General features: G+C 39.5%; 1 protein-coding gene across 1 annotated transcript in view; it reads right to left on the bottom strand.

Moving 5' to 3' along the window:
- LOC121872234 overlaps positions 1 to 20199 on the bottom strand; it is a gene marked incomplete at its 5' end in the record, with an annotated part of 68900 nt that overhangs the window by 18016 nt on the left and 30685 nt on the right.

Genomic DNA, 20199 nt, shown 5'->3' with positions numbered 1-20199 from the left:
ATAGCCTGCACCAGCCGGGTATGGAAGACTTCATAGCGGTCACCGTCATTGTCGCGGGAAAGGAAGGACTTCATTTTCTCTGCACACTCCATGGCACCCTTAATATCACTATGAGTTAAACTGTGTTCTTCGGAGAATGACGCACCTTCTTCCTCCTCTTCACTGACGTGATCTTCTTCCAACATCTCATCGGCAGTCACTTCAGGATCTCTGATCACCTCCAGGATGTCGTCGTTGGTGGTCTCGGAGAAGCCTGGAACTGTAACAGTCTGCGCAGCTTCTCTGGCAAGGTCCACTGCTACTGCAACATTCTGAACCTCACCAGTCACAGATTGACTCCTCCTCTCACCTGGTATTCCATGCAACACATGTCTCCATGCGTGACGAATTGTAGCAATAGACAGCTGATCCCATGACTCCACCAAGATGTCCACAGCTTTCTTGATGTTAAATACTTCCAGAATTGTTTGAAGAGTATTTTTTGCTGTTCTAACTGTTGTTCCTCATCTTCGTCGCTCTTGCTATCGGTGGTGGTGTCACTCAGGTTACGCAACTCTTCCCTGGTGTTGGTGTAGTCGTTCAGGAGCTGGAATTTTTTTGTTGAGAATGCAGCTTTCACATTGCAAATCAACTCCTGGTCCATGGGCTGTAATATAGACGTAGTGTTGGGAGGAAGGAAGACCACTTTTACGTTGGGGTGACGATCTAACAGTAGGGGCGAGTGTCCTGGTGCGTTGTCCAGCAGCAACAAAATATTGAATGGCACATTCTGTCGCTCACAGAATTTTTTTACATCGGGAACAAAACAGTCATCAAACCAGGAGAGGGACAGTGAAGAGAACATCCACGCCTTACGTGCGGTCAGCCAGTGGACATTTAGCTTGGTCATGTCCATGGTTTTGTAGGCGTGCGGCTTGCGTGCTGTGTGGATCACCGATAACTTGAGCTTACAGGTACCGGAGGCATTGGTGGCAAACAGGACGGTGATGCGTTCCTTCTGCATTTTCCGGCCCCGAATCCTGCTGGCATTCTTCATAATGTAGGACTTGGAAGGTAGTTTTCTCCAGGAAAGACCAGATTCGTCCATGTTAAACACCTGGTCCTCCATAATCTCACGTAAAAACGAAGGAAATTCCCGAGCCGCAGCACGATCAGCACTCGCTTCTTCACCACCAATGTTTATATTGGTGATCTTGTTCCGGATCTTAAACCTCTGTAACCACCCAGAGGAAGCAGTAAAGGGTTTGGGCTCTGTAATTCCCATCTTTCGTGCCACTGCCATGTACAGTTCACGTGCGTAGTCCTTCACAGAGCGCGTGTCGACCGCCATGTTCCGTCGCGCCTGACGCACCAAGTACCTCACAAGTAATTTTTCTGTCTTGAGAAGCACCTGGTTGTGAAAATACTTGATCATAGAAGCACCTGTAGACTTTGTGATCTTCATGTGCTCCTTTATCTTGGCTGAATCCTTCTTTATAGTCCGGATCGTAGATTCGTTCACGCCATGCTGGCGCGCCAAATCAACCTGCCTTGTTCCTTTCTCCAACTCTTGGATGATGGTATACTTCACCTCGTAGCTTAAGGAACGTCATGTCTTCTTTGGCTTAGTGCCGCTGGGTCCAGGTAAGGAAAGGTTTCTCTCTGGGGGTGGTGGTCCGGCGGAAGCCATTTTACGGAACAATGGATGCACGATTACACGGTGTGGCCTTGAGGGATGAAACTGCTGCGGCTAGGTCAAGCGTAGTCTTTCCTCCCTCCCTCCCCCCCCCGGGTGGACACGTCATAATACTTTAAGCCAATTACAGCTAGCAGCAGAGGGGGTAGGGATGCATGGCCAATCACAGTCCGATACGTCATATGACGTCAGTGATAACGCAACAAAGACACACACTGCGCAACCTTACCGCGCGGCTTGCCCAAGTGGAGGGAGGAGGGAGAGGCGAGGAGCACAGGCAGGCAGGTGGGCGGGTGGCGGGTGGGGCGAATCTAAAAATAACGTCGCGCCGGACACTCTCCTCGTAATGGGGTTCACGTACCGCGTAATGTGAGCACGTTAGGTTCTGGCAAGGCACCGCGTAAACGTGGAAACGCGGAATGTGGGACCGTGTAAAGTGAGGGTTAACTGTGTATATATATATATATATATATATATATATATATATATATATATATATATATATATATATATATATATATATATATATATATATATATATATATATATATACAACAAAATATATGTACAAAAATAAACGTTAAATGAATTATTTATGGTGCATTAGGGTACTGGTCACTTCAGACACAAAGACGGGCTATAAATAGCCTTCTTTATCTCCCCTCCATCTCACCCTGAGCCAGAGGGAAGGGTCATGGTAAATAAAATTTGTTTGCTTATTTTCCATTTACTTGAAATAGATTTACCGAATTATTTGTTTATTTATTTAAAAGTCATTTACTGAATATTCTATGTAAAAAATAAAATTTAAATTAATTATTTATACGAGATAAGTATTATGATCAGTAAATATATGGTATTACTGGTCACTTCAGACACAAAGACGGGATAAAAATAGCCCATCTCCCCCTCTTCTTACAGCTGCCAATGGGAAGTGTCTTGGTAATTAAATTTGATGTTTATTTTCATTGTCTAATTTATCATGTATCAAAGTAATATTATTAAAAATTGTGTAGGTAGTAGGCAGCTACCAAACAGGTAGATACTACCGCCTGGGAAGATATTGGAAGCATAATGTGTTGTCTAATGGTAGACCCTGCTGCCATATGGCATCACGAAAATTGTGACCAAGTCCCAGGTTCAGCGCTGACCTGACTTTCTGCCTCATTTACACACAATTGCAGTTTGAATTGTTCCTCTAACTTTGACAACACAACATACATACAGTATATTATTTCTCACTTTTGATCTTTTTTTACTTTTTGTATTTATTTATGGTTAGTTACTTAAAATAAGGCCAATTCACTTCAAGTAATGGCATCAAATGTTACCAGCTGGTGTAGTGTAAACACTAGTGACGTCACTTAAGCGTCTGTATTTAACTGTCAGTAGTTTCAAGAATTAATGCAGTCATTTACTGAATATTCCTTGTAAAAAAAAATTTTAAATTAATTATTTATAAGTATTATTATCAGTAAATATACCGATATGCATTACTGACCACCTCCACGGCTAAAAATAGCCCAATCTCGCGGTCACTTTCCCTTTCTTGTCTCCTCACTGGCAAATGGGGGGGGCATGGGGAGGGGTGTGTGATGATAGCTGTGTTTATTACAGGGGTATAATTCTCTTTTACGGTATGTTAGACAGGTTTATAATACATTTTTATTATTTTAATATACCGGTAATCTTAATTTGAATCCAGCTTGCCAAACGTAAGTTTCAGTATAAAATAATTAGTGGTAAGACCTTGTGAGTGGCTTACGATGTTTCCATCACCACTCTTGACACACTAAACCACAATATTTAAGAGGTAAGAATTTTATACTTGGTGGTTTAGACGACCCCCTAACTTTGGGCAGATTTTTTTAATGTTCAAATTCCGTCTTATAAGCCGAGATATACGGTAGATGAATCGCATTAAGTGAAAGTTGGTTCTGGCGAGGCACCGCGTATATGAGAAATCGCGTTAAGTGAAACCGCGTAAAGCGGGGTAATACTGTATATATATATAGATATGTATATATATATATATATGTATGTATGTATATTTATATATGTATATACAGTGACCCCTCGGTTAACGAACTCAATCCGTTCCAGCAGGTCGTTCGTTATCCGAAAAGTTCGTTAACCAAAACCATTGTTTCAATGGGTTTTTGGGTAATTGGTTCCAGCTCACTGAAAATTTCCTAAATTCAACAAAAATGGTAGAAAAGTTCACTTACTTTGAGGTGTGTATGTACAAGGCTCCTGGATGATGATGATGATGATGATGATGATGATGATGATGGGATTTAGAATGGGGGTGGAGGAGAAGGAAGAAGAGAAGGCAATGGGGTGGAAGAGAAGTCACCCCATGGTGCTATTTCACCCATAAAATTTTAGCTCTCTTGGTGTAATTCAAGATTATTTTCTTTAAATCAACACTGCACTGCATTATATATTGTCAATATGTAAAATATATTTCAAAATGACCAATAATTTGCTTGGAAACACAGAAAAAAAGCATTTAGTTGAAGAGAGTCTCAAGCAAGATGTTACCTCCAGTGAAACAGAGAGAGGCCCAATCACTGTTTGCTGGCAGAGGCTGGAGGCAAAATTTGATTTGTGGCCATGGCAAGAAGTCTCCACTAGATCCCTCAATTCTTCATGGAAAGCACTGTGGCCATCAGTAGTCCATGATTTTGAGGGATTTGAGGAAGAAACAGAGTTGGACCAGGAGATTGTGTCCATTGGTCAGTCTCTGGGCCTTGAAGTGGAGGAGGAGGATGTGGAAGAGCTTGTGATGTCTCATGAGGAGGAACTTACTCCTGATGACTTGAAGCAACTGGATGAGATGTTACAGGTAGAGGCTGACAGTGGTGAGGAGGAAATTGAAAGTGATGAACATATGTCAGCTAAACAGTTGAAAGATGTGATTCACTACTGGGAGAAGTTCAGGGAACTGGCTTCAAAGCACCCAGAAGTGGAAAAAACTGAACTAACTTTGTGTCACGTTGAGGACTCAGTGGTCTCCTTCTTTAAACATAAGTTAATGGTGAGGAGGACAGATGCCCCACAGACACTTTCTTCAGTAAAAGGCAGAGGGAACAAGATGCTATCCCTCAGCCTTCCACTTCAAGAAGGAGAGAGGATGTTCATGGTGGAGAATCTGTCAGTCCAGAGGTTCCTGACATTTTCATGGAAGGTGACTCACCTTCCAAGAAGCAGTAAAATGCTTCTCCTCCACCTCCACTTCCTTCTCTTCTCCCTTCTCCTCCTCCACCTCCCACTTCAAATGCACATCATCATCATCATCATCATCATCATCCAGGAGCCTTCTACATACACACCTCAAAGTAAGTGAACTTTTCTACCATTTTTGTTGAATTTAGGCAATTTTCGGTGAGCTGGAACCAATTACCCAAAAACCAGGGCTGTGGAGTCGGAGTCGGAGTCGAGGAGTCGGAGGAAATTTCGGCTTGTGGAGTCGGAGTCGGAGTCGGTAAAATTGTCCAGACTCCGACTCCGACTCCGACTGAAGCTATTCTGTTCCTAAGAACAAATATATGAACTCAGGCATATTCATTGCAGTGATTCCACTGATCCCACTAATTTTCTTAAATTATTAAAAGAATTTATTTCCATTTTATAAGCATTATTATGAATTTATTGTAGCAGGCACAGTATAGCACTATAATTTTGGACGATAGTCTATTCTTTACCATTTGAAATTTTGAATTATATCAAATTTTGTTTCGTTGAAAACTGCACAGAGGCTCTCAGCTACAAAACAATTAGCTACAACCTGTTTTTGGTGAGATTAAGGCAAATTTAATTTAATAACTTAATCATGTAAGGTTTATCCATTTTCCTTAATAAGGTATTCATTTCTTTAATGTACATAAATATATAACTTAACTTTAAAAGGAATTGTAGGATCATCATTTAGATCCACATCAGATTATGAGCTTAAACAAAATTCATATGCTGAGATCGAACTTTTAGATATACATGTAAATGGTGTTTTCTAGTTAATATCTTGAATTCTTCATAAATTTATTTTTCTTTTGATTGAAACTTTGAAAGTCAAGCCTATCATCTTTTTGTAGTTCTTAAATATCGTCCAGATCATTAATAAAGCTGTAGCAGTATAACCACGGTGTTTTACTTTTTACCTACGCAGGTTACAACATACAAATTACAATTAGGATGGTAGAAATAGTTGTTACAAATAGGCCAAGGAGTCGGAGTCGAAGGTTTTGTCTTCGACTCCACAGCCCTGCCAAAAACCCAATGAAACAATGGTTTCGGTTAACGAGATTTTTGGTTAACGAGCAACCTGCTGGAACGGATTGTGCTCGTTAACCGAGAGACCACTGTATAGTATATATAAGGTGCCTCAAAGAGAGCTCAGGTTCTCAACTGGCTCAGCCATGTTAATATTGTTATTATTATCCACTCTGTATCTGTATTTTTCTGGCTAAATAAACTGTTACAATTCAAGTACTTTACATTTTTCCACATTGAATTTCATCTGCCATTTTTCAGACCATTCGTTTTTTGATGGATATTACTATTTTACCCTTCCTCTACAAGTTGGCATTGGATGTAACCCTCTAGCTAGAATACAAATATGGTATAAAGTCCTTAAAAAATAAGGTGTGATTTCGCCTCAGGCCTGGAGCTACGTATCTGGCTGTGCACTCAGTCAAAGACGGTGGCAACATCCAGTTCAGAGAGAGAGGAGCACGAGCCAATAACAGCGCGCCTCCCTCAGACCATACCCCCCCTGAAGCAGCCAATGACAATGGACTTCCTCTTACTACGTCACAGCTCCTCGGCCAATCTGCGCGCCCAGATTGCTGCCTCCTTGTTAGTTTTGGCGCTTTGTATGGCATAAGGAGGTTCAGTGTACTTTCTACTGCTATTTTTGATAACTTTTCGGCATATCATTGATGTTATTCGTGTTCCACGAGTGTGAGAAGTGCTGTGCAATATCTGCCCGATATTAGAGCAAGACTCGAGTGAGGCCAGGCCTTCTGGTGTGGGTTCAGGAGCCTATTATTCCTGAGCGTGTGTTTACTCGGTAGTGGCTACAGTGCTCACGTGGACACCCAAGGAATGCTTGGTGATAGTGATCTTGGTAAACTCATAAAATAAAAAGAGACTGCTATGCATCACAAGTCCTTTTTGCAGATTGTGTTCCGGTACAGAGCTACGTGACATGCACTGACGGCAATGATGATAATGAAAGTGAAGATGAAAATAATGAAAGTGAGTCTAATGGTAACACAAACCAAACAGTGACACTAATGATCACAACAAGAACATACAGACTGTGAGGAGGTAGAAGTGGACAGTGACGAGACATGCATTGACCTTGATAGTGATGAAAGTGAGCCTGACCCAACGAATGCAAGTGAAAGTTAGCCCATAACTCAGTCTTATAATGAAACTGAATTGTTGCCGGCATCAATAATCAATGATTTAGTTGATGAAGAATCAGTGTGCCGATTTTTTGAGAGTGCAGAGAAAGACTTAGATCGGTATGCGATTGATTATGACGAGGCCATTAAAGTTATACCCACTCCTCAGGATTTACATAACTTCAAGTTACAGTAATACAGTAATACCTCGGTTTATGCGGTTCTCGTTTACCCGTTTCCACATTTACGCGGTACCCCGCCAGAAACGGAATGCCCACTTTACGCGGTGCATCTACTCATATACGCGGGAAGTGGCGCGGGCAGGGTGCGCACAAGGTCACCCAGTCATCAAAACATTACCGAGTTCTTCACCCGCCACCCACCACAGCTGGCCCAAGTCAGTGATAGGGAGGATATGGACTTATATGGACTTTGAGGGGTTTGACAAAGAGGCCCTGCAAGCCTCTGTGGTGAATAGTTATACAATTGATGCAAGTGATACAGGTGAGGGCCAATAATCTGCCCTCTGCCTCGGAACCAACCCACCATCCCCGTGTGCCCAGCCATCTTTTCTAATGTAAGTGTTAAAAAACCTAATATTATTGATATTTCTCTTAATTATTAATTGTGTGTGCATACCATCATAAAATTAAGATGTTATTTTTACTACAACGTAGGTATTGTGTCTGAAAAAAAGGAGTTTGTGAGTCGGCCCAGTCTCTATTTCAATTAATCCCATATGTTCTGTTATTCCGTTTCTCGTTTTACGCACTACTCCGCAGGTTCAATTGACCTCTTAAATCGAGGTATTACTGTATCTCCGTTAGCCGGAATCCCTCAAACCTGGAACTCTCCGATAACCGGAATTTAAATTAGCTCAGAAAAGCATTCCCAAAGCCGGAATAAAAAAAAAAATTCCGGCTTTGGGAAAAAAATTTCCGAGGTCGAAAATTGAGAGCATTTTCTGAAAATGTCTTGAATAAAGACGAAGCTCAAGTATTTTGGAGAGGGACCAGAACTGACTCAATGTCAGGTGGAGGTAGGGTGAGGGATTAGTGGTTTCATATTACTGACTTTCTGATGGAATGTCAGGTCACCCTTTCTTGGGTAGGGGATTAGTGGGTCTCATGACCTGAAGATGTCTTGAATAAACACGAAACCCAAAATATTTTAGAGATTGTGATAAGTATAAGCAAAAATGAGCAAAGTTGTATCCCTTCAACATTACATTACATAACATTTTAAAATATGGAGTGAGAAAGCAGAAAGGTGTGGGTTGCCAAGCTATAAGCTCCTCAACACTGATCTTTTAATTTGCCTCCATGCAGTCACACAACAAGACCCTCACTGGATGTTTGTTGTCTTAATTCCCATATGTGTGTGTGTGTGTGTGTGTGTGTGTGTGTGTGTGTGTGTGTGTGTGTGTGTGTGTGTGTGTCTGTGTGTGTGTGTTTTAGCTTGCCAAGCACATTGTAGGATAAGAAGAAGTTGATGAGTTTGTACAGGAGTCAGGTGGTGAGGTGACATGCCAAGACACTTACACAGCTCACACATTAACAGCACTACTAAGCCATTGTCTTATAATAATTTACATTATAATTTCTATTTTAAAATGAATTGATACATGATGGCTCAACAGGGCTACTTTTGCACTTATACAACTGATCAATGAATAAACCAGGGCATATGGAGACTCATTATAGTGATGTCACAAAGCTTTGAAACTGCAGCCACATAAATTATCCCAACCTGTACTTAAATGTACAGTACAGTGGTACCTCGGTTAACGAGCGCCTCGGTTAATGAGTTACTTTCCATAAGATTCTTAACTTCGGTTAACGAGCAATCCCTCGATTAACGAGTTTCTTACTAGCCGACCTCAACATGTTTTTGCTTGCATTTGGCGGTCCACAAGCTGCAGTATTAGTCTGCCAATACAGTAATCGGTTCTAGGGCTTATATTCCTTACCATTTTAGTAAATATCAAGAAGTTTATACAATTGAATAATTTTAAAAGTTTAATATTCAATTTTTTAGTCATTTTAACAATTATTGAACATAATTGAAGGTAAGGAAACTAGTTTTATGCACGCCATCCAGCCTGTCAACACACCAAACAGGCGTCAGTCTCTGTGTCTTTTCAGTGGAGGTAACATCTTGCTTCAGACTCTCTTCAACATAAATGCTTTTTTGCTGTTTCCAGTCAAATTATTGGTCATTTTGAAATTTATTTTACATATTGATGATATATAGCGCAGTGCAGTGTTGATTTAAAGAAAATAATCTTGAATTACACCAAGTGAACTAAAATTTTATGGGTGAAATGGCACATGGGGTGACTTCTCTTCCACCCCAATGCCTTCTCTTCTCCCTTCTCCTCCACCCCCATTCTAATTCCCATCATCATCATCATCAACCAGGAGCCTTCTACATGCACACCTTAAAGTAAGTGTACTTTACTGCATTAAATTTCGTTTGTATGTAATTTTCGGTGAGCTGCAACCAATTACCCAAAAACCCATTGAAACAATGGTTTCGGTTAATGAATTTTTCGGTTAACGAGCAACCTTCTGTAACGAATTGAGCTCGTTAACCGAGGGACCACTGTATCAGTTGGGAGAAATTACAATGCAGAATAATGCTTTGACAATTGGGGTTTCGTCAGCTGAGTGTAATCATCTAGCACGAGCCAGATACAAATACAATAGTTACAATAGGTTAAGATGGGGATGAATTCATGTTCTAAGTAAGGTGTTCCTTTGCAAAAAGGGGCAAATGAATTATGGATATGTTTGAATCTACATCTTGTAGAAGCAGCAAAGTTTAGTTTAACACCTTGACTACAAGATGGAACTTTCCTAACTGAATAAAATCGTCTGGCGGCAGCCAAAATAAAACAGAAAAGAAGGCGTCAGACTGAAGGAGTTAATTATCAATCAAAACAGTTAGGAAGTGGGAACCACATATTTATTGTAATACAAACTTGATGTGAACAAAAATAGCTCAGTTGGCAGCTGTCGGGTATAGAATTGGCAAACCACATAGTTGTGTCAAACAGTTAGGTTAAAAGGGAAAAAAAAATTATTATTATTATTATTATTATTACAATAATACAGTGATATCTGCATTAGTCGGAACAATTGGTGCAAAGCACTTCCAGGAATGAGAGATTTCCAGGTAACGAGACGACTCTTTCAAAGCCTGAAAAAAATCCCCTATCAACGGAATTTTACGGAAAATCGTTCCTAAGGGGCACGTTTTCTGGAAAATTCCAGGGATGGGAAATTTTTTTCCAGGTTTGAGAGATGAAAATCGGGTACATTTTCTGGAAATTCCCCCCAAAAATTCCAGCAGACAGAAAATTCCGGGGATGGGGACATTTTTCTGGGTTCAAGAGATGATGTAAATGGACAATTTCTGGAACTTCCGAGAAAATTTTCCCGTTACCCAGAAAACTCCGGGGATGAAGGATATTTTTCTGGCTTTGAGAGAGTGTCATCTCATTATCCAGAAATCTCTCAATCCCGGAAGTGTTCTGCACCAATTGTTCCTGCTAACAGATATCACTGTTGTTATTATTATTATTATTATTATTATTATTATTATTATTATTATTATTATTGTTATTGTTATTATTATTATTATTATTATTATTATTATTGCTATCGCCGCCCTCATATGCTGTGACCTCTGACTCCCATGTGGTCACGCGACCTGTAACCTCGCCAGATGTTTGTAAATGTCAGTCATAGAACAAGCGTCTCGTTGTTATGACCACAGATAGGAGCTCGGGACACCTCTGGCACACAGTATCATCCAACCTCATCAGAATGTACACACACTAGCTATAAACAGGAGTTACTTGGAGCGAAAGAACACAATGATGGTGAAATGTTGTGAACTACATACGTGCATAGTGTAAGGCAATTTAGATAATAATCATACTGAATAGTGTATTTACTAACTGACGTATAATATATACAGTCGGCCCTTAACATAAGCGGGGGTTACGTAACAGAGATACCCGTGGAAGTTAAAAATCCGCTGTGTGCTCCCCCCAAAAAAAAACCCTGGCCCCCCCCCTATGTCCTTATTTACCGTATATACCTGTATGTAGTTCGAGCTTTTAAGATCAAATTATTTGGCAAAAAATTGGGGGTCGACCTCTAAAAGGGATATAGTTTCGTTAGGTTGAAAAATATTTACCAGTAACTACCAGTAAACAATGGAAACGATGCACCAACGCACCACCATCTGTGAGTGTCGGTACAGTTGCCAGGGCAGATCTCTTGCGTCATCATAGCAAGCTCAAAGTAGCCAAATCCATGGTATGGTAGCACAGGACGATGTAAAACAAAGTATTCATTTATTAAAGTGTATTTATAGATACTGTACATAAATTTTTTTTCATTACATTTGAAACATCAATCTTTGTTAATTAAATTTGAAACAAAAGAAAACTACGATACCGTATTTTCATTAAAATATTACATCACAAGCAGTGGCGGCTCGTGCATAGGGCTGCAGAGCTGCAGTCCCCCCAGACACTCACTGCCAGGCGTATGATTCCTTTAGAGAGACAGCTGAATAATACACTACCAACAAATATATCATTTTATATGTTATTTAATTATTTTCAATACGTTGCTAAGTGAATTTTCATTAAAATCAGACCAAAATTTAAGTTACTTTCATAGTTGCTGTCAATGCTGTACGATTCATGTCTGTTATTAATTGGCGCCGCCGCCGCACCACTTCTGGAGACAATGAGCTGCACTTGAAGCAGCTCAGTCTCGTACAACGTGTTTACATTGCGTGTGGACGGTGTGGTTAAATCGTGCTTTCTTTAATTACCCTTTGACGATGGATAATCGAGTGAAGTATTTGCAAAACATCAACTTTTCCCAGCTGACATTAAATGAAAAGACTGAAATCAAAGCAAGAGGAAGACCTACACCAGTTTTATCCATTCAACAGAACAGTACAAGCAGGAACAAAGAATATACACGCCAGTTTAACATCAGTGTTTATCAGAAATGTGAATGGCTCTGTGGTTGTGACGAGGCAAATACTTTATTCTGCTTTCCATGCTTATTGTTTGGTAGGGACTCGGCATGGTGAATGACAGACTGTCTGCTTTAGCAGTGATATCCATTGAAAATAAAATGATAACAGAAATAAAGGATTTTAATGAAATAGTAATAAACAATTTTGCTACATCGAAGAGCAGACACGCCGACTTTATTTTTAATTAATACTGGTCCATCACCACCTCGGCCATCCCTTCTACCACCAACACTACTACAATGCCCTGGGAATTCGTGGACATCAACTACAACTCATACCTGAGGTAGGTCAAATTTGTGTATCCTACTGTTGTGTGAGGCTTGCAGTCCCTCCATTTTATTTTTCACGAGCCGCCACTGATCACAAGTATATTCTACCTTAACTGTGACTGAGTGAATATACGTATTCTCAGAAATAAATATGGAAATATAATATTTTTGCTGGAATGACGTACATATTACAGTGGAAAGAGGGATAAAATCATGATGAAAACAATGACTTTCGCTTTCTTTCGTTGTTCAAAAGATTTTACTGTAATCGCTTTTCGAATGGTTTTCAGTTAAAAAACTATTTTACTCGTACTGTATTACAATAATATTCTATCCTATCATTAGCCTTATAATCCCACAACTGAAAACCATTCCAAAAGCGATTACGGCAACATCTTTTGAACGAAAGAAAGAGAGTCATTGCTTTCGTCACAATTTTATCCCACTTTCCACTGTAATACGTACATCATTTCAGCAAAAATATTACATTTCCATGTTCTCAGAAATAAATGGTAGTTTTGTTGAAACGTAATGTACAGTATTTAATATGAAAATGCAAAAATAGCTATAAAAACAATTAATACACCCGAAATGTACTGGCTGGCATCTCCACTCGTCCCTGCTCCCCCGTCCAAGGTCACCACTCCTCCCAACTCGCTCCCTCCGCTCCCTCCTCCGCCTCCTCCACCTCCTCACTGTCACTACTACCGACAACAAACACAAATGTTTTGTGAATTACTGCACCTCCACTTCCTATGTACAGTACTGATCTGTACTGTGCTGTGCATTTTTACAAACAATAAACATGGCAAGAAAAACTATTAAAAAAAAAAGAGATAAAAATTTCACTTAACTGTACAGTACCTATCCTCGGCGACAGGACGGGGGTCATCGGGCTCATCGTCACTGAATTCAATAACGGGTGGTGAAGTGGGGGCGACGGTGGATTCAGCTGCTTCCTCACTGCCGCCAGTGATTGATGGTGTTAAATCTCTCCTTCGGTGATCAAAGAACATGGTGATGGGGAGTTGTCGTCTCTTTCTTTCATTTCTTCCATGATGTTTTTGTATGGAGCAAAAACATCATCCATCCCTCGCATGAATTTTAGGGCACGCACCATGGAGGGGTCCATACTATAGGCCAGGTTTTTCAGTGCCTCAATATTCCTGGTCATCTTCCCCAACTTCTCCAACGTTATTTCTTGGTGCTCTTCCTCATCCTCTTTCCCTTCCTCTTCCTCTTCCTTGCCTGAGTCTACTAACCCCTGTAGATCCTCCTTGGTCAGCTCAGTGTCGTGCTCTTCAATTAGCTCCCTAATCTCGTCCTCTGCCATGTCCTGGAAGCCTTCAGTAGCCACTTTCCTTGACAGTGCCAGGGTCTTTCTGAATATTTTCATTAAAATCCATCAAAATCATTTTCCTTGTCATCGTCTGCAGCACCAAACAGCTCCTCCCAGTCTTCTCCTTGAACAGGGCTAGAGGCTATGTGTTTTTCGAATCGTTTTCAATAAAAAAAATGTTACAGCACATGTATATTTTACCTAAACTGTGCCTGAATGAATATATTCTCAGAAATAAATAGTAGTTTTGCTGAAACGTGATGTATTTCAATGTAAAATAGGATAAAATACATGACGAAAACAAAAGACTTTACCTAACCTTCAAATGTTCAAGAGATGTTACTCATTTTTTTAATAGTTTTCGGTTAAAATACTGTTATATTACAATGATATTCTATTCATACTGTGCTTGATATACTACATTCACGGAAATGTAATATTTTTGCTGAAATGACGTACGTATTACAGTGGAAAGTGGGATAAAATCGTGAAGAAAACAATGACTTTCGCTTTTTTTCGTTCAAAAGATGTTACCGTAATCGCTTTTCGAATGGTTTTCAGTTAAAAAGAATATTATTGTAATACAACAGTTTTTTAACTGAAAATCATTCGATAAGCGATTACGGTAACATCTTTTGAACGAAAGAAAGCGAGTCATTGCTTTCGTCAGTTTCCACTGTAATACGTACGTCATTTCAGCAAAATATTACATTTCCATATTCTCAGAAATAAATAGTAGTTTTGCTGAAACGTAATGCATTTCAATGTAAATTAGGATAAACTTCATGAAAACAAAAGACTTTACCTAACCTTCCGATGTTCAAGATATGTTACTCGTTTTTTTAGTAGTTTTCGGTTAAAATAATCTTATATTAGTGATATTCTATTCATACTGTGCTTGATATAATACATTCACAGAAATGTAATATTTTTGCAACTACAATGCTGATGTCAACACAAGCGTGGTTACAGCAAGACTGACTGAGTGAGGGAGAGCTATGCGTGTGTGAGGTTGCGGGAGCGGGCGGTGTCCCGTGTTCGGTGCCGCGCGCGATTTGAATGTACTTCAATTGCTTCAATGTACAGAATATTCCTCCGGCGGGGCAATCCGCGTATTTGCAAATCCGTGTATTATAAACCCGCGTATGTTAAGGGCCGACTGTACATGTAATGGAATGTAATCAGTAGTTAACGTGTCTCACATCTCCATGTTTTGACCAAATTAATCAATAGCTGTTGTGAGTCCACGTTGCGGGTTTCTCTCACCCTAAAGACGTGACGTCATTCTAACTGTCGAACCATTTGGCAGTTAAAATTAATATTATTATTATTATCAAATTTGCAATTTACTGTATGATGCAAAGCGATATTACTGTTGCTTAAAAGTATTAAATAATACAATTTCCACGCGGTGCACTAAATGTGACGGCAGTCCTGGACAGAGTTGCTGGTAGAACCCTCGACTCCACACTCCCCTACCCCCTGCCTGTACCACCCAACTCGTACTCTGGTAGTCAGATCACTACAACCAATTTACAGAGTAGAATAATGTTGTGTCCTCTCATTTCCATGAGACAATTATGATGAGAATACAAGTACAGTATTTCAAGCGACCAAGGTGTGAGAGTTATTAGTCTCTGCTACTCGTTCACATTACTAGGTGTTAGTTAGAATAAATATCATTTTCCACACATTCTCAGTGTTTTAATTGTTACACCTTAAACTATTTTCAACTACTTCTATATTCTGGGACGCTTGGCCCAGGATGGATAGGACGCTTAGTCCATGGGTCAAAGTAACAGCATAATAACCTAACCTAACCTAACCCATGGCCCAAATGCCTGTGGCCAAATGTCACAATACCATTCTGGCATGAGTCTGCCAATGTGATAGTTACCAGATAATGGGTTATCAAACAAATATGATTTTACCTCATAAGTTCATGACGGTTGCTTGAAATACTGCACTGAGTATCTCTTGGATTTGTATTATCATCATAACTGCCTCATCGACATGTGAGGAACAATATTTTTCTTCTCTATGAACTGTCTGCAGTTGTTTGACCATCAGCAACCCAGAGTAGGAGTTGAGTGTTGGAGGCAGGGAGGGTGGAGGAGTGGGAGTCGAGGGTTCCCTTCAGTTGACAACATAAAAGAAACTATTATTTATGACCTTTAAGCAACAACTATATCACTTTGCATCATAAATTGCATGTTTCATAATAATAACAATAATAGTGTCCTTTTTTTTTTACCTTTTAACCTCACTGTTTGGCACAAACAAACTATGTGGTTTGCTGACTTGAAGCCAGACAGCTGCCAACTGAACTATTTTGTTCACATCAAGTTTGTATTACAATAAATATATGGTGCCCACTTCCTGATTGTTTTGTTTAATCCCTTCAGTCTGATGCCTTCTTATCTATTTTATTCTGGCTACAACCAGATAGCTTTATTCGACTGGGGAAATTCCATCTCGTACTCAAGGGGTTAAATAAAATTTCACTGCTTTTACATGATATAAATTCAAACATATCCATAAACCATTTGCTCATAAATGCCCCCATCTGCAAAGGAACACCTTACTCAGAACATGGATTTATCCCCCTCTCATCGTATTGGAACTTTAATATTTCCATCTGGCTAGTGCTAGACTATTACACTCAGCTGTGGAAACCCTGTCACTTTTGTTAAAGCGTTATCCTGCATTATAATCTCTCCTAACTGATATACAATTTCCCTCCTCACTCCCAGTACCCTGTCTCTCCCCCACAGTAAGACACCTACCACGACACATCCCTCCACTCTCCCTCCCATTCACCAGTTGATACTTTGAATTCACACTTCAGACATTATGGTTCACCCCTCAAGGAGAGAGAGGATTGGCAATGCTAAGTGGTAAATGCAGAAGGGGAGCCATCACCAGTCTCTCGTAAGTACAGTACAGTCATGCGCCGGTTAATGTCCAACCGAACAATGTCCGATCGCATATACGTCCGCCCCCCAAAAAAAAAACGTGACGCCTGCTGGACCACCACTCCACGACCCCCTGACGGAGACACGATGATCCTCCCCATACTGGTCAGATATTATGTGTTAAAGGAATATGCTTCCTTACTTAGGCTTTTTTTAAGCATTTGCCTACAGGTGAAATGTTAACCTACATCTATTGAGGATAAAATCTTTCACCTACAAATTGACAATAACACATTTGCTGTAATCAGACATATCTAGTTGCCTCAACAATTGCAACCCCAGTTGCAATTGGGGTTGCAATTTCAAATTCTGTGGCATTACTAAAAATAGTAAAGTTTCTGGTGCACTCTAAGATTAAGAGAGAAAACGGAGGACTCAGGCGTCCTGATGTGAGAGAAAACGGACTCGTATGACGGGGGACCAAATAAAAAAAGCATAGCTACATGTTTTGTGGACTACAGTATTAAGCGTACCCTTTTCATCACTTTGTAATAAACCTAGCCATGCCTATGTGTGTTTATGATATTTACCATAACATTATATATATATTTAGTGGGTCTAAATGGTCGTAAAATGGGAAACTTGGGGTTGGGTCTTGGGTAAATGAACCAATTAGAATAAATCCCATAGGTTCTGTACTTTCGTTATCGGCGGGGTCCCAATTAGGCGCGATAACCAAGGGATGACTGTACTGTACTGTATATACTTGTGACACTGGCCAGTTGCTTCTGGTGTTATGGTACAGGGGTACCAAGTGACAGCACTAGGATCCCGCTTCCTCTATCAAGGAATAAACAATTAAAATTTAAATTGAAATAAAAAAACATTCAAATAAATTACTATCTTACAAGAATCCTTCCAATGTAAGTTATATTCACCCAGGTCGTTTGGGTGGAAAATTATAAAAAGAGCTTAGTCACTCTTAAGTAATGATAAATAAACACGCAGGCAGGCCTTCAGCGCCAACTGTCAAATCTTATCTCAAATAAATAAACAAACAAACGCCAGACATTCTGTCACTTCACCTCCCGCCCCCTCCCCCCCCTCTTCCCACCACCCTCGTGTTCAAGATAAAAGATTGGTGATTTCTTTATGTTTATTTTATATAATATCTCAGACTAAAGTTAGGATAATATAATTTGCATTGCTGAAATCCTTGCAAGACAGAGATTAATTTGAATATAAGCGTCATATATTTTGCTTAAGATATAAAAAATGTAGTACAGTCGACCCTCGTTAATTCGGACCCCTTTAATCCGGATTTCGGATAAATCGGACGAAATCTGAACTGTCCGTATCAAATTTCTGGTTCTGGGATTGTCCCAGTTGCAATTGGGGTTGCAATTTCAAATTCTGTGTCATTACTAAGAAATACAGAAGTCACTGGTGTACTGCACTCTAAGATTAAGAGAAAACGGACGACTCAGGCGTCCTCAAGTGAGAGAAAGCGGACTTCTTTGATGGGGCACTCAAATAAAGAGAGACATAGCGACATGTTTTGTGGACTACCCACTTTACAGTATCCTTTTCATCACTTTGTAATAAATCTCGTCATGCCTATGTGTTTCTTATAATTACCATAACATTATATATTTATATATTTAGCGATTGTACAAACACAAGGCCTCACACATGCCATTCAGACTGACAGACTTGACAAGTTTTACCAACCATAAAGACAGTTGAAGCTTTAAACATCACTCACAATGGATCTTGAATATTCCAACTGTAATCAGGCATACCTAAGTTGTCTCAACAATTGCAACCCCAGTTGCAATTTTAAATTCTGTGTCATTACTAAGAAATAAAGAAGTCACTGGTGTACTGCACTCTAAGATTAAGAGAAAACGTACGACTCAGGCGTCCTGAAGTGAGAGAAAACGGACTCCTATGACGGGGCACTCAAATAAACATACACATAGCTGTATAATGCAATATTATGCAATATTAACCCCTAAATCGGTTAATTAGGACAATAGGCTAAAACAGACACCCCTCCCCCCCTATTAGTCGTTTTAACGAGGGTCGACTGTACATTAGTGTACAATACTGTAGTACATTTTATAAAAAGTTTTTCAACTGTATTTTTGGGTAGATTTACATAAATTTCTTCATTTATTTTCATCCATTTACATGCACACACCATACTAAAAGAAACATAAAATAAATTAGTGCAAAGCTGGAGTGCACATGTACTAATTTGATTACAGTACTAAAATTGTTATGTCTAGTGCGAATTACAACATGTTTAAATTCAAATAAATCAGTATCTTACAAGAATCCCAGCTATGTTAATTATATTTTCCTAGGTCATATCACTGGCATTTTAAAATGAGAGAAGCTTAGTAGGACTGTTAAATAAACACACAGAGACCTCAACCCCCCACCCCCCCCCACCAACCCCTCGCTGGGTGGCGGAGCCGTCAGTCCCCCCTCCCCCAGCCAGGCTTTTAGGCTTACAGTTTTTATCTTGCATAATATCTCAGACTAAAGTTAGGAGATTATAATTTGCATTGCTGGAATCCTTGCAAGACAGCCAATAATTTGAATATAAACGTCATATATTTTGCTCAAGAGATAAAAAATTTTGTACATTAGTGTACAGTATTGTAATACATTTTATAAAAAAGTTTTTCAACTGTATTTTTGGGTACATTTACATAGATTTCTTCATTTATTTTTATCCATTTACAAGCACAAACCATACTAAAAGAAACGTAATAGAAATAAATGACGTTAGTGCAAAGCTGGAGTGCACATGTACTAATTTGATTACGGTACTAAAATTGTTTAGTCTAGTGCAAATTATAGCATGTTTATATTCAAATTAATCAGTATGTTACAAGAATCCCAGCTATGTTAATTATATTCACCCAGGTCATTTCATTGGCATTTTATAAGAGAGAAGCTTAGTCACCTAAGAACTGATAAATATACACACGTAAGACCTGGGCCGGTGCCAAATGTCAAACGTACTACCTCCCCTCCCCCCACGCCCCCTAAGCTCGCTCCCACCCTCTCCCCCATCTGCTCGGCGTTGCTGGAATCCATGTAAAACAGTGAATAAATTTAATATAAACGTCATGTATTTTGCACGAGATAAAAAAAATTACCTGTATCACATTACAGTAGTGATTTAACAGTAAAAGTGTATATGTACGTATATAGTATTCCACATACACATAAGTATAAATAAAAAGTTTATGTGATGATCGGACAACGTCCATTTTGGTTAACGTCACGTTTCGAAGAACGTATCTAGGACGTTAACCGGCGCATGATTGTATTTTTGTTTCATGTCTTATTACGAGTACATAAACAATCAATATTAATATTCACTTATTGCAGTTATATTTCTCCATTACATATATGATTAAAAAGGTCTGAAGTATAATTTTATTATGACTTGGGGAAGAATTTAGGTCCTTGGGAACATGTCATATTATACACTGGAAGTTAATGG

Source organism: Homarus americanus, unplaced genomic scaffold, assembly GCF_018991925.1.
Source record: "Homarus americanus isolate GMGI-L3 unplaced genomic scaffold, GMGI_Hamer_2.0 scaffold27956, whole genome shotgun sequence".
NCBI classification, from domain to species: Eukaryota; Metazoa; Arthropoda; class Malacostraca; order Decapoda; family Nephropidae; genus Homarus; species Homarus americanus.
This window is presented reverse-complemented; position numbering and strand designations above follow the sequence as displayed.